At 39.3% G+C, this 15,587-nt stretch overlaps 1 protein-coding gene across 1 annotated transcript in view; it reads left to right on the top strand.

Annotated features, from left to right (window-relative positions):
• The window catches only part of TRAPPC9 (trafficking protein particle complex subunit 9), a gene marked incomplete at its 3' end in the record, with an annotated part of 503,806 nt that overhangs the window by 192,226 nt on the left and 295,993 nt on the right, over positions 1-15,587 (top strand). The gene's annotated exons all lie outside the window — the stretch shown is intronic.

The following is a 15,587-nucleotide window of genomic DNA, read 5'->3' as shown; positions in this document are numbered from 1 at the left end:
TTCAAGGAGAACAGTCATTTGAAATCAGCGCTTCGGCAGCTTGAATTTATTCTTCAGTTTTGGCATCCATTTACTTCTTCCTTCATTAACTGGAAATAAAAGCTAAACCAACAGTGATCTGAAAAGATCACTGAAAGATGTTGTGGAAAGGCTCTAGTGTAGAAACCTGGCTTTTTATGACATTTTCATTTTGCAGTTACAAAGGCGTCTCTAGAAGCTGGAGTCTTTGTTTTCTCTTTGTTTTCCTGATGCTACTGTACTAGCTGGGATCATAGGCAAAACATTGATGCGTTCTTTGGAGTAATGCAAGGTTTTATATATTCTACATTAAAAAACCCCAAACTACTAGATTCTGCTAAGTTTGAATACAAGGTATGATTAGCCCTATAGAAGTGCATAATCTAGTCAGGGAGTGGAGTGACGTTAAGTCCTTAATCTTCCCTCTTCCTTCACTTTGTCCCTTCATTCCAGCCCACTCTCTTGAAGGCTGGATCTTCCCAAGGGAGAGCTTTACCCATGTTATCTTGGTATGCTTGTAGTTCACAACGCAGCATTTGAAGCAAGTCTATTCAGTTATTGAAAATGCATACTGCTTCTATTTTGTTTTCTTACAGTTGACATCTGTAATTAAAATGAAGAATTCTGCTCTAGTTCTTGATTTTTAAAGAATAATAGACAGTCTCAACCAAGATCTGTGGAGTTGTTTCATTTTCTGCCTTTCAGAAGTATTGTTGCTTGTGGGAGAGGAACTCTAAATCTGAATCCTACTTGATTTCTGCGTAGTGTTTAAAACTTCCATATATACTTTTAATATATACTTCTAATATATAAAAGTTCCATATATACTTCCATATACACTTTTAAAGTTACTCCTTGTCTTATATAGTGCTTTCAGGCCATGAAAGATCCTGAGATTATGGAAACATTCCAGATTTATTATGTTGAATCATAAGTGGAAAGAGAGTGACTTGTAATAGAGAAGGTTAATTACAGGTTTATTTCAGTATTTTTTGTGTACATCTGCATTGTTTAAATGGGCTGAATTGGGAAAGATTAAATGTGGTTTTATGCAGGGAAGATGTAGCTTATAAATCCAGTGAATTCCTGTTAAGGAGCTAACAAGAGTCAGGGTAATATAATTATTGATGTGTGATAGAGCTTCCCACCAAAGTCTGATCGAGAGTCCAAGCTGCTGTGGGATACAAAGGGGAAGTCATTAATTGCGTAAGAGGAAGGTGACGGAAGAGTGAATAATCACTTGTAGAGATTGTGTCATCACTGGAGCCCTTCTAGGGTTTGGGCTAAGCCAGGAGCTGCTCAGCCTCCTTGGAAACTTGGTGGGAAAAGGAGTGAGCAGAGGGCTGGGAAGATCCCAGTAAAACTGGTAGTAAACTCTGGACCATAAAGAGGGATCTGACTGTGAGGAATTGCGGAAGGGCAAGATGATGAATTGGCAGGTGAACTTCAACCTTAATAAAGGCACAGTGATGAACAGGGTGGAAAAAGAATCTGAACTTTAAATAGTGAGTGAGCTCAGAGCTGTGTTTTATCTCTTAGAAATTGGATGCAGGTTTTAATATGTCTGTGAAAATGCTGCCTATGGGTCAATAGTAGTTGACTGGAAAAGCACCATCTTTTTGAGCAGATGCAATCAGCATGGGGTAGGATGTTTTCACTTCTTCGGTACAACCTCACCAAATGAGAAGGTGATACATGAAAAATATTTAAGTTGAAGTGCTAGGAAGAAAACATTTGCAAAAGGGAACCTAATAGGAGAGGTGAATGTAGATACTGTTACACATGGGGGGGAAGAAAATAAAAGCAAGCACATATAAATAGAAGAATGAATTATAAGACTACTTCATGTTTAATAGCCCAAGATGATTGGTAGTATCTTTTTTCCCTGCTTTCAATTACGGGATTAAAATTTTGCTGTCTGATTAAGTATTGGTAAGGTGGTTAAATGGAAACTGGTTTATTGATTCTTATCTTCACCAACTAAATTATTTACTTCTTGGTGAAGGTTTTGCTACTGTCTGCAAATCTCTTCCTGACTCCTGACCTGAAGGTTTCTGGGGTATTTCCACATGTGCTGATGCAGGATTTGCATTGCTGAAGCATAGCTTTAAGGAGAGGAGCCGGTAATGGGTTGGAGCCTGTTTGTACTGGATAATTTGGGGTTGGAATAGTGGTTTTCCTCACAGTGGCAGGTGCTCTTTCAGATTCTTTTAGTACTCGTGTTTCTCTATTCCCCAGTTGTTTATTCTCCTCTTCCTTTCATAGTCTGTTTTCCCGTGAATTGTGTTGATGTCAGTCAGCTAGTTGTAGGTCTGACCTTTAACTGAGAAGGGAAAGCAGTGGACAAGCATCAACAGCAATCTTTGCTTTGCTATTTTTAAAGTCAGCTGAAAGCATTTTAAGTTCCATGACAAAACTGAAAGTTATAATCTGGATAAATTCAGGCGTGCATTGAAACTAGATAAACTCAGTATAACAGAAGAAAGTTGGGCCAGTGTTTTAGTGTGGCTGCATGCCTTAAATAGAGTTAAAATAATGTTTCTTCTTTGCCGTATAAGCCTCCAGAAACTAAGCTTGTTTTGGAAAGGACCTACTGAGTCATTGCTTGCATGAGGAAATTTTTCTCTCTAAATTACTCCTGCTATAACACTTTACTAGGTCATCTGTATTTTTCTTGAAGGGTTTATTTGTTGCCTTTATTTTTTTGTCAGTTCAAACTGAAATACGTGTCAGCTCCACAGAACCCATGGCAGAACATTAATTCTATTAATAGTTGCTGTGAAACGTGTGGTAAAATCCCAGCCGTGGATGTATCTCAGCTAAACCTTCCCCTTTGACAAATGAGGGCCTAAAATGTCAATTATACACACTGATCACCAGAGTTTCCTTCCAGGTTTATCTCATCAAGGAGTCTTTGTTCTCGGCCCTGTCTTTTATATCCAAAGGGTGCTAATGAGTTGTGCATCTCCCAGGGAGGTGGCAGAGCTTGCTCAGCTTCAAGGAGATCTAACACCTGCTAACGCCAGTGCAGAAGCTTGGCTCCTGAGCTGCCAAGACCCCATTTACTGGATTTGAAAATCACAAGCTACCATTGATCTGGTTTTTGCAGCGTGTTCTCAAGTGATTTGGTTTTAGGAGATGAATTATTTAGACAAGTATTTTAGTATTTAATTTGCAGTGTTTAAAAGGGGAGAAGCTGCCTCTTTGGGACTAATAAAGGTAACAAAATAGAGTTTAGTAATAATTTATTGACAATCATTTCTAAGCTCATAAAGAAGATCCTTCTAGTAGGATCCTTCTACTACATGAAGATTCAGTTCTGTATGAACAAAACCAGACTTCATAGGAAAGGAACTTCAAGTGGTATGCAGAGAAAGTTTCAGTGAACAGTATCTGCATTAATAGTGAGGGTGGGAACAGTGACTGACACTGCGTATAAACCAGGTGTATCCCTGTGGTTCTGGCATAGTTGAATTAACACTTTCACCCGGACCAGGTTTTTAGAATGTGGAAAAGTCCATCCACATGGATAGATGTCCACGTGGATCCACATGTGTACTTTGAAATCCTAGAACCATAGAATGGTTTGGGTTGGAAGGGACCTTTAAAGCTCATCCAGTTCCAATCCCTCTGCCATGGGCAAGGACACCTTCTGCTAGACCAGGTTGCTCAAAGCCCTATCACTATCCAGTGGTGGGGCAGGTTTGAAATTGGCCTTTTTTTTTGGTAAACACTAGAAATGGAAATCGAAATGGACTTTGTGTAGAAAAAGGAGAAACCTTGTTTCTTAAAGCCATTCACGCTGAATACTTGCTTGAGGTCTTTGGAAAAAGTAGTAATTATCTGATGTAATTTCCAGCTGATAAATGCATGTTTTAAAGAGCTGCACATTGTATTGGCAAGTTGAGAATTTGTACACTTTATTGTTTTACAAATATCTGTTTTAGTTTCAGAATGTCTTGTTTCACAATACAGTAAAACTGTTATTTTACTCCAAGTCCTGTGGCTGTATATTTTTGTGCCCCTTGGTGAAACATTTCACCGTTTACTGCTTGGAGTTTTGGCTTGAGTTGTGAGCTATATTTGTTTTGCAAAGAGTAGGCAAACCACGGGTAACAGCTGTAAATCTAACCTGCTCCATTTAAATAAAGCTTACACTGAGGTCTTAACAGTTCAGTGACTGAAGAAGTGGAAAGAGGATATAAAATTAGAAAAATACATGTATTAAAGCTACCTGTGTAGCAGTTCACTTACCTGCTGCTCTTTGAAAAAGGGGGCAACGAGGAAAACAGCATCTTTAAATAGGCTGTCAGGCTGCTGCTGCATCAACTTTCTTAGGTGACAGATATTGCATTTCTCATTAATGGTACCTTGCAAGTGCCTGTGGTTGCCATAGGAACTATCTCTGAGTTTTATACCTTAAATTTATCCTGACAAAGGTTATTGTGGCAATTCCTACTAATTGGCTTTTTTTTTTTTTTTGCTGCTGCTATTTTTATTGCATCTTCTCCTCTATTTAAGTTACAGATCCTAATGAAATGAATTGGCAGAATGGTAGTGGGTGAAAAAATGCTTTACAGAGCAGGACAAATTGGCAGCTAAACTCTGTGTTTTGCTCTTCAGTGCTTGGTCAGAAAAGTCTAAATCATAACTTTCAGCGATAACTAAATTACCTGATTTGCCCTTCAAATATTTTAATATTAAATAGTATAAATGCTCTTGAAACACGATTTTGGTTCATGCAGGCTTCTACTATTGTTTATTACCAAGCATTAGTCATGTGTTTATTACCAGGTATACTACCAGGAGAGATACAAGGAAATAAGCCATATCCTGAAGACCTGAAAAGCTAATTTAAAGCAAATCTCTAATAAATAGAAAACTGCACAATAAAGAGAGCCAGCCTGGTGCTATATTAGCACCTGGGACAGGTGCTGTATTGGTACAAATACACTCGCGTGGCTTCTGCTGGTCCAGCAGGTTAAATTAAAAAGTTATTCATAGGCTGATGATATCATTGTTTAATTTCCTGTAGGTGTTTTAGAAGACAACGTCTACAACAGTTCTAGTGTCCAAGAAGTCTCAAATTCAATTGCTTGATTGACTTGAGTCACGTTTTTCAGGCTCGGGACTGAGACAGCAAAGCAGTGACTTGATGAGCACTCCCAGAGTGTTCATTTCATGGGTACAAAGCAGCAGAGAAAGTTACAGGTAGAATGGGGGGCTGTCGAGCACTGTGACTTCTCATAGTGTTGAGGGAATAGTTCAGTTCTGATGAAGAGCAAGAAGCATGATTGGCACAAAATGCAGCGATGAAGAGCACAACATGGTAGGAGTCAAGCAAACCATGATGTTAGAGGAAGACAAGGGGCAGAGGATTCTCAGCTTTTAGTAAGGTGAAAGGTACTGGTGCACGTTCAACCCACTGCTTTACACTCAGCCAATTTCTGCATGGCAGAGTTCACCCAGAGGCACAGCCAGCGTTCATTTGACCTTTCTATTGAGATACATGAGAAAAACCTCTTAACGCTTCACAACCTTTAAACATTGAACTTTCTCAGTTTAATATCTTCAGTCCTGATGTAGATGAGCACTTAAGTTTAGGGAACAGCAAACTTAAGGATGTAAGAAGTGGTTTTTTCGCAGTTGGCTTCTTCTGAAACATTAAGGCTGAGGCATTCAGTTGCTTTGAAGCCCAAGGATACATCCACTAGAACTTAGAACAATTTCATTTTTGCTCCTTGTAAGAAGGAATTTACAAGGACTGTGATTCATGTCTATGAAAGAAAGTTTGCTATAAAGATAGAAAGATCCCTGTGGAAATCTTCTTTGGGCAGGGTGAAGGAGATTTGGGAATTACACATCTCCTCAAGGGCTATGCAGGTGTCTGTTTCATTCAGCATTGTTTCTTCTGCTGCATAACTTTGATCAAAAGCCGCTTTTTCAATACAAAAACAAAATGGAAAGCTCCTGAAGATTGTAATGGCCTTCCAGCATTTTTAATTCTCCTCCTTCGGCTTGGAGGATAAGATGGGGGACAACTTTATCCTAAGTAGATGGACAGGACTTATATCTTGTTTACAGTAAGTGTGCCTTTCATATAATTTAAAATAACAGAGCTTTATGGGTTGCAAAATTGGTATTTTGTCACTGTGAAGCCAGTTCAACGTTCTTCTGTAGAAACCTCATTCTCTTTCCTTCTGTATTTGATGCTACAATTTCTAACACAGTCGAGCTCTCTAGATTTTCCTATATTCTTCACTTGATGTGTCTGATGATGTTCTGATCAGGAACAGAATTCAGAACTGATACTTGATCATGTTTTGGGAACTTCACTCATTTCATGTAACAGGTAGTGAATTGGCATAACTAAGTCCATCACATGTGTTTTCATCTCTATGCCTAAGTACTTTATAAAAGAGGTGTATGTTGTGATTTGGGGCCTCAGAGACAAAATGGTAAGTGATTTTCTGGCTGTCACTCAGCAGGAAAGAGCCAAGAGCAGAAACACAATCTGCCTTTTGGGGTTTGCTGTAGCCGTTGCTATTGAGTGCTGACTTCACTGCTCTGGCAGCAGCTGAGCGTGTACCGTGTACCTGTACGTGGCTATAGGATATATGTGCATATGATATATGTGATCCTAAGAGCTGGGATGTATAAAGAGCAGCTTGAAAACTGCCGAAAGTTTTAACTTCAAATACACTGGCAACAGTGGTCTGAAATGGAAGTGATGATTTACAGTCACATAGAGAATTCAGTGCATTGGTCCAGACCGTTTCTTCCTGTGGTCGGTCCTGGAAATACCAGAGCTCTGTTGGAAATCTAAAACTCAATATGAATTGAAGAGGACAGCATTCACATGCCATTGTAATTTTTCAAGCTTTTAAGGCACTTAAGTTTTACGTAGCAATTTATACTCATTTGCTGCATAAAAGATGTTCTGGCTGAACACCTACTGAAGAGTTTTTCTTGTGTTGACCATGAACTATAATTTTTGTTTTCAGCAATTTTATGTCTTTTTGTTTATAAATCCACTGACAATGGGATGTCTTTTTTCTGTGTGTGTGTTCTCCCTGACACAAAGTGGTTCTGATCAGTACTTAGGTTTTATCCTTGCTGCTGCAGAAATTACAAAGATTAAGGAATAATACAAAGTTATGGTAAAAGAAGAAAATATCAATTTAAGTTGCAGCAGCGAATGTGTTCACAGATCTTTCACTTAGGCGAATCAAATGTATCCTTAATACATCATAGATAATAATTTTATTGTTGTCGGAGAAACTATAAAAATTATGTTTTATACTATGGTAGAATATAATACATTTTACTGAATTATGAGCTCTGTGTTTTATTCTTCATGAAACACTGTTCTATCCTAAGAGCATGACATTCATAGAATCGTAGAATTCTTTAGGTTGGAAAAGACCTTTAAAGTTGAGTCCAACCATTAACCTTGCACTGCAAGGTCCCCCCCTAAACCATGTCCTTAACTGCCCTATCTACACGTCTTTTAAATCCCTCCAGGGATGGTGGCTTCACCACTGCCCTGGGCAGCCTGGTCCAGTGCTGAACAACCCTTCTGGGGAAGAGTTTTTTCCTACTATCCAATCTAAACCTCCCCTGGTGCCCATCTCTCCTCAGTCTCCTTTCAGGCAGTTGTACAGAGTGATAAGGTCCTCCCTGAGCCTCCTTTCTTCCAGGCTAAACAGTTCCTTCAGCTGCTTCTCATGAGAGTTGTTCTCCAGACCCTGCACCAGCTCCATTGCCCTCCTTTGGCCCCGCTCCAGCACCTCAATGTCTCTCTTGTAGTGAGGGGCCCACTGAACGCAGGATTTGAAGTGCAGCCTCACCAGTGCCCAGTACAGGGGAGAAATCACTGCCCTGGTCCTGCTGGACACATCATTGCTGATACAGGCCGGGATGCTTTGTCCTCTTGGCTGCCTGAGTACAAGCTGATTCGTATGCAGGCAGCTGTAGATCAGCACTCCCAGAATCTTTTCCAATGAGCAGCTTTCCAGCCGCTCTTCCCCACGCCTGTAGCATTGCATGAGGTTGTTGTGACCCAAGTGCAGGATCTGGCACTGAGCCTTGTTGAACATAATGTAATTGGCCTCAGTCCATCAATGCAGCCTGTTCAGAAAAGTTTCAGTTGAAGTTAGTCATATACCTGGTTTTGAAAGAATTTAAGTTGGTATATAATAATAATTTAGTGTGTTCTTTCAGAATCTGCTTTGCAGTCTGTATTAAGTCCTACATCTAGATAATTCCAGATGACTAAGCAGACTTACAAACTGAATGGAGTACTCACGCAGTTAACACATTTCTGTGTTTTCTTGCCATGTGAATCCAGTTTATGAATGTAAGAGGTTTGTCAAAGCTCATGGAGGGTAATGGTCTAATAAAATCTGCAACAAAATTTAATTTGTTTAAAGTGACATAAAATTTCAGATTCATGCATTAAAATGTGAATCATAAGCTCCTGACAGCTTGAGCCGTTCAGAGGTTTTTCTTTGTGTTCTTAACAACAGCAGCTATGGTTTAAACGGAATTTAAGACCATTTTGGCTTGGATGTGAATGCTCCATCAAAGATATTAATGAAATATGTTTTCACTGAAACTGTCATAGAATCATTTAGGCTGGAAGGGACCTCTTGAGGTCGGGGTAGTCCCACCCTGTAGTCATGCGAGGTCACCTAGCTCAGGTGCTCAGGATCATGCCTAGTCAGCTTTTGAATGTCTCCATGGATGAAGATTCTGTGGCTTCCTTGGACAACCTCTCCCAGTGTTCGACCATCCTCACAGTCACTTCTTTTTGGTCTCACATTCAGATAGAATTTCGTGTGTTTTATTGTGTCGAGTCCCTCTTGGCTTGTCACTGGGCCCTATTGAGAAGAGTCTGGCTCCCTCATCTTCAGTTTGTTTCACGTATTTACACACATTGCTGAGATCCATCCTGAGCCTTCCTTTCTGCAGGCTGAATGGGTCCCAGCTCTCTCAGCCTTTCCTCATATAGAAGATGCTCCAGTCCCTTAATCTCAATGGCTCCATGCTGGACTCATTCCACTAAGTCCGTATCTTTCAGTGGGTAGCCCAGCACTAGACGCAGCACTCCAGACATGTCTCAGCAGTTGAGAGGATGAGAAGGATCTCCTCCTTGACCTGTGGGCAACGCTGCCTAATTCAGTCCAGGATGCTGTTGGCTTTTTTTGCAATACGGACACATTACTGCCTTGTGGTCAACCTATAGTCCCCTAGGAAAACAAGGTCCTTCTCTGCTTTTCAGCTGTTTGGTCTCCACCAGATAGTGATGCCTGTGGTTATTTCTCCCCAGGTGCAGGACTTTGCATTTCCTCTTGTGCAGGGGGGTTGGAACTTGATGATCTTAAGGTCGTTTTCAACCCTAACTATTCTATGATTCTGTGACTCTATGAGATTCTACTTGGTCCATTTCTCCAGGCTGTCAAGGTCCCTCTGAATGGCAACATGACCCTCAGGTGTGTCAGAAACTCCCTTCAGTTTCACATTATCTATGAACTTGCTAAGGATGCAGTCTGCTCCATAACCAGGTCATCAGTGAAGATGCTAAACAGCATTGGACACAGTACTAACCCCCTGGGATACACTGCTGGTTACTGACTTCCGATTGAACCTTATGCCACGGATCACAACCGTGCTGGCTCAGTAGTTCAGCTAGTTTCTATCCACCTCGCTCTCTGCTTGTCTATCTCATTCTTTGTCAGTTTGTCTATAATAATGTTATGGGAAACAGTGGCAAAGGCTTTACTAAATTTGACGTAGGAACAGTGTATGTTTCTATCTGCCACAAGCTGAGCTAGTCACCTCATTGTGAGGTTGTTAAAGCATGGTTTCCCCTTCATAAATCCATGCTAACTACTCCTGATCATCTTCTCATCCTAAATGTTTTTGGAAATGGGTTCTTTGATGGATTTATTTGATGGAATCCATGATGGATTTTTGTTTTTCCACCACTTTCCCAGGATTGAAATGAAGCTGGCTGGCCTTTAGTCAAAAATGTAACTAGGTCTTTATAATATACTGTGAGCCATGCATTTTGTCTTTGTAAAATCATTATCGCTGTATGATACTAAGATGTACTGTAGATACTTTAAGATTCATGAGTGCATCTTTGATCTACAAGGATCGATTTGAAAGCTATTACTACTGGGTGCCAGACCTGGTGAAAATACCAGACCACCAAATAGAGAACTCCCTCAATGCAGAGTACAGCCTCTCCAAGGGATCAAAGTGGTGGGAAGACCATTCTTGATTCTGAGTACCTCCCAAGTATTCTATGTTTTACAAACTTGATAGAAACTGAAGCTCAAGGCTCAGCTCTGGTTAAATCTGATTATTTTGTGAAAAATTTGCTTAAATCCTTTGAAAGGTAATTAACTGAATGTGCCGTGAAGCCACATGCATATGATTTAATATTGTGATTTTGCTTTCATTATCACAACCTGGAAGCTAGTGGTTATGGTGAGGATTAGAGCTCTGCCCAACCTTGCCAAGCTCCCTTTCTGAATTGAATCTAACGAATTTGATGCAATTGCTTTTTCTGTTCTCTCTCTACTATGTTTTGAATTCACCAGAAAATTGAAGACTGGAGGTCTCAAAGGTAGGTTTAATTGCTTGAAGTTTTGGCAAAATCATTGATGGGTAGAGAGGAAAGAGCAAAATTGCTGCTGCTATTCTGAGAAAGACAGAAGTTAGTGAATGTATATTGGATTTGACACCTGGAGCTTTTTGGTTGTTTGGCAGAGAACATGGAGAAATCAAATCTGAGGTTAGAGGATAAAGAAGAGTCAAATAACACAAATCCTTATGAAACAGACTTTGTTATTCTTTCTGCTCATGAAATAACTTCTTTGACTAAAAGCAGTGTTCTCAGAGGGAAGGATTTTCACCAGATACTTTCTGTGCTTCTGTTTTACTTTTGTTATAAAAGATTCTGAGTTTTTATCTCCACCTGAGATAACTTGTTATATTGTCTTTAAGGAATATAGTGACTGGACAAAGAACAGAATCCTAGTATGAAGTGTACTCTTTCTGTTAAGGACTGAGTTTTCTAAGACATGATTCTTTTAGGCTGCTGTGTGGATTTTGCTCCCGTGTCTTTGAAAAGCAGCTCTGGAAGTCCAAGCATTTATCTCCACTTCTGCTGGGACTCAGTCCTGAATAATGAAAGGAGTAGGAAGGTTCCCCACAGAGCAGTTGATGAGTGAGTTGTGTAGGATGCTGAAAGTCCTCCCTTAACTGAAACAGTGATCCAGGAACTATGGTGCCCTATGAAAATCTGCCTTTGTGGGGTCCATCCTGATGACTTTTGCCCTTTATTTTTCAAATCTCTCTCTTAATTTATTTTCTTTTTAAGAATTTGTTTTGTTTGATGGTTTTCTTATTTTTTTCCTTCCTTTCAAAGATCAGAAAGAGTTCCAATATTATATTCAGTTTCTATCAGCTGTTCTTTATTGTTTTTAAAGATGGCATTATTGATGATGCTCATTGGACATGTGGAAATCTACCCAGTCTTTCTTTGCCTCGACCCAGAAAAGCTGAAGATTCTTCACTTGCTTCATGGTGTCATTTTCTGTATCTCTTTTATGGGATTTCTTTGCATTAGCAAAGACACGTTACTGGTTTTAAATATCTAATGGGAAATTTTCATCATGATCAGATCTGAAAATCTGTGTTGGCATCTCCATTTTTGTCGGTGTGTTTTCTGCAATTGCCTTTAATTCCATTCTGTTCAGATCTGACCTGTGTCAGAGATTGTTGCCTCACTGTTTTGTAGATGATATATGTATATACGTATATTTGGGCTTTTCTTTTCCATGGTTGTATTTTTCACATTGGAGACTTCTGAATTTTTCCGTCTTGTGTATCCCTTAACGTTCCTAGCCTTTATTTGCGGAATGTTGGAAGTATATTAGAAAATCAGAAGTTAATTATTCAGTTCGCAGTTTTCTTTTAGTGGTATATGGTAATTAGAAGCTAATGAGAGGTTCATAACTAAAAGGCTAATTTTTTAAGTGTGAATAGGTTTGTAATTTTCAAATGAGGGCTGTGCTTGTGGTTGATGTCTGATCTCTTAAGACCAACGATTATTAGGGTTTTAACTCTTTATACTCTAAGAGCTATCTTTGCTGCCTCAGTATTGTTAAAATAAAACTTGGGTTTGGTTTAAGGTGTTTTGTACCTTCTTTTCATGTAAAATATTTTTCTTTGTCTTGCTGAAGGAAAATTACAAATAGCTTATGTCTATCTGTGCATCAAAACTGAATAGATGCAGATCAAGAATAAAATACACGGATCTAAAAGAAGTTAACAGGTTTCCAAAATTACTGTATTTACTAGAAGATATTTTTGTTGCATCCAAATTACAGGTAAGCCTTATGGGGAGGATTCTAGAGGAAGCACAAGCATTAGAGAGGTATTTTCCATTAGTGTGGACGAGATAATACTTACAGGTACAGCATTACAGAGTACTGGAGTGATCAATTCTGCATTGACTGTTTCTGAAGCAGAGGCATTCATGTGGCTAATTTGCTTTATTGCCATCCTACATACAGTCTAAAAATGACTCCATGTCTGTTCTCTCAGTCAATGGGCAGCTGCAACAGGTTTTTCCCAGTTTTGCACAATCAATGTATAATGGTTGGTTAGCTGCTTTTCCAGCAGGAGGGGTCCCTGCTTTTCAACATCTGCCAAGATACAGTATCCTGATAATTACTGTTTTCCAGATGTGGCTTCCTGTCAGCGTCAGCGCATTTCAGTCATGCATGGCCTATCTTGGGTGGCATGGTTTAATGTAAGGTGTCCCTGCCCATGGCAGGGGGTTGGAACTGAATGATCTTAAGGTCCTTTCCAAACCAAACCGTTCTATGATTCTATGATTCTGTCTCCTTGTTTGAGGGTCTCTGAGTAGGTGAATCACAGAATCAGTCACACATTTATACAGTTCAGTTCATTAAACTACTATGTAAAGGTTTTGCAACTGATTGTTATTAATACCTGAGTAATTACGTCAGTGTTACTAGTGTGGTATTAAAAGTGCTTCCTTAAAGTAATTGAATTTACTTAAAGTCATTTGTGTCAGGTTACAGCAGTAGTGGTGGGACACTGATGCTTTGTCTACAGCAGAATGCAGATTCTGGTTATATGCTATGTATAATAAATACATAAAATACACATGAAGAAGGGGTGATGTGTTCAAACTGAAGCAGGGGAAGTTCAGGTTAGATATAAGGAAGAAGTTCTTTACTGTGAGGGTGGTGAGGCACTGGAACAGATTGCCCAAAGAAGTGGTAAATGCTCCATCCGTGGCAGTGTTCAAGGCCATGTTGGACAGAGCCTTGGGTGCCATGGTTTAGTGTGAGGTGTCCCTGCCCATGCCAGGGGTTTGGAATAGGATGATCTTAAGGTCCTTTCCAAACCAAACTATTGTATGATTCTATGGTTTACTGCTACACACACATTTCATTCATTTTTAAAATGTTTTTCCTTGTTTCAGTTCAGAAATGTCTGAATAGCTTCCAAACCCAGTCTTGTTCTCTTGGTGTTTAAAGCAAAACCAAGTCTTGTCAAACATCTTGAATAATGTGCAGAATATGCTGATAAAAAATATGTTTTATAACCTAGTGGAAACAATACTGCACGTTTCAGAAACCACTGTAGAAAACAGTAACAACATTCACAAGATCAAAAAGCAGTAATGTGCTCAGCCAAAGTTCTCTGACAAGCAACTCTGGGGCCTCTGTTGTTATTAAACTGGTTTTATACCATCCAGATAAGCAAAGAGGGTACAAAACTCCTTTGGCCAGGAAATGAATCATATCCTATTTTTAGGACAGACAATGTGATCTTTGGGGTGTCGTGTCTGGCCTATGGATTAAGCTTGGTGTAAACACAATTTTTCTCATAGGAAAAGGTTGTAATTGAGTAAGTGCTTGATCAAAAAATTGTGTTTGGGACTGACTTTGCCTGAAGCTTAGAAAATCAGAGAACCTAGGTGGTCTACAAGCTTAGGCATAAGGTGTGTCCATGGCCAGAAGTGAGGCTGAAGGCAGGAGACCAGGAGATTAATGCCAAAAACTGTTGTGGTGTGACAAGAGCAAGGGCAGAGCTTTGGCTAGGTTGGGTGTTTGGACCAGAACTGGAAACTGAAGTTGGAGACCACTGAATCAAGACATAAAAGCACAACAGAAAAAAGCAAAGTGCTGCAAATTACACATTTTTTAGTAGGAATAAAGTGGTGTTCTGTCCATTGCAATGTAAATAAAGAGCAGCAAGAGTCAGCTGAGTCAAACAGCACAAATATTCTATATGATAATGATGCAGACGTTCAGATTCGGTCTTGATGAGATGTTTGTAATCCTTGTCAAGACTGTGAAATGGAAGGAGCAGGGATTAAGTAGGAGAGCATCAAAAACTGATACAAAGAAATGAATTCGAAAGTTTGAATAACACAGTCATTTCAGATTCAGGCATAAAGATTGCATTCGGGGACGGCAAAGATGAGGAGCTGGGATTTCTGAAATTGGAAACTTGCATTATAAGGAAGCAATCTAATAAAATGGAAATGTAGAAAGAAAAATAAGTGAAAGAAATGAGAATGTGGGAACCTGCATTCCTGTGCAACAGGGATGCTAATGTTGCTGAAATAGCAAAGAAACATCAGAGGAGAGAAGGATTCAGGAATGAAGAGTTATTCTTAGTGTGTGCTTAAAACCACAACACCCTTGCTTCTTAGTGCTTGTTAATAAGGAGGAAAGCAAGAGGAGAATTAGGCTTATAAACTCTTCAGTTCTCAACCAACATTTACCCTCTCTCAGCTGCAGATTCCCTTCTGACATACGCCAGAAGACTGGGCTTTGTATATGTGGTTTGTGTTTATCTGCTGCCTTAGACTCTTCTGTTCCTCAGGGTAATTCTGAGTCATCTTTGAGATATTGGTCTGCTAAAGCAATAAAACATCTTTCTTGTCTATAAAATAAAGGTTCAATTTTGCATGGTGTGCCAGAAGAGCAATTATATTTGACAGTGTCAATATTTTGATTTCACACTGTGCCCCATTTTGAATTGCATCTGTCAAGGTAGAGGAAAGGTTTGGTTCTACAGAGAGCACTGTCTATAAGACATGATAGTCTTTATTATGCTGCTCAGCAAATTTGTGTATTTGTCTTCAGCAGGCAAAGAATCAGTTTCATTTTGGGTATGATTAAAAAAAGAAAAAATCCATAAGAAATTAAATGGTCGTAAGTCAGATAAGACCTGATAATAATGAAGAGTTGTATTAACAGTTTTCTACCTTTTTGCTAGCTAGTGAAATGAAAGTGTGGAAACGTTGCAGAAAAAGTTACAGAAAGTAAATAAAAAGAAATACTCAAATTAGCTGAATTACTGTGATTTAATGTTTGAGGTACAGAGCTTGCCATTAGTTCTCTTTTCCGCTTGCACTCTTCAGAGGTAATTGATTTAAAATAACTTGGTTTGAACATACTGGCATAACTTCAGAAAATTATTTTAGTTGTTTTGTTAATTTGCTCCTT

The sequence above is a fragment of the Psittacula echo genome (genome assembly GCF_963264785.1).
Source record: "Psittacula echo genome assembly, chromosome: 2".
Taxonomy (NCBI): Eukaryota; Metazoa; Chordata; class Aves; order Psittaciformes; family Psittacidae; genus Psittacula; species Psittacula echo.
This window is presented reverse-complemented; position numbering and strand designations above follow the sequence as displayed.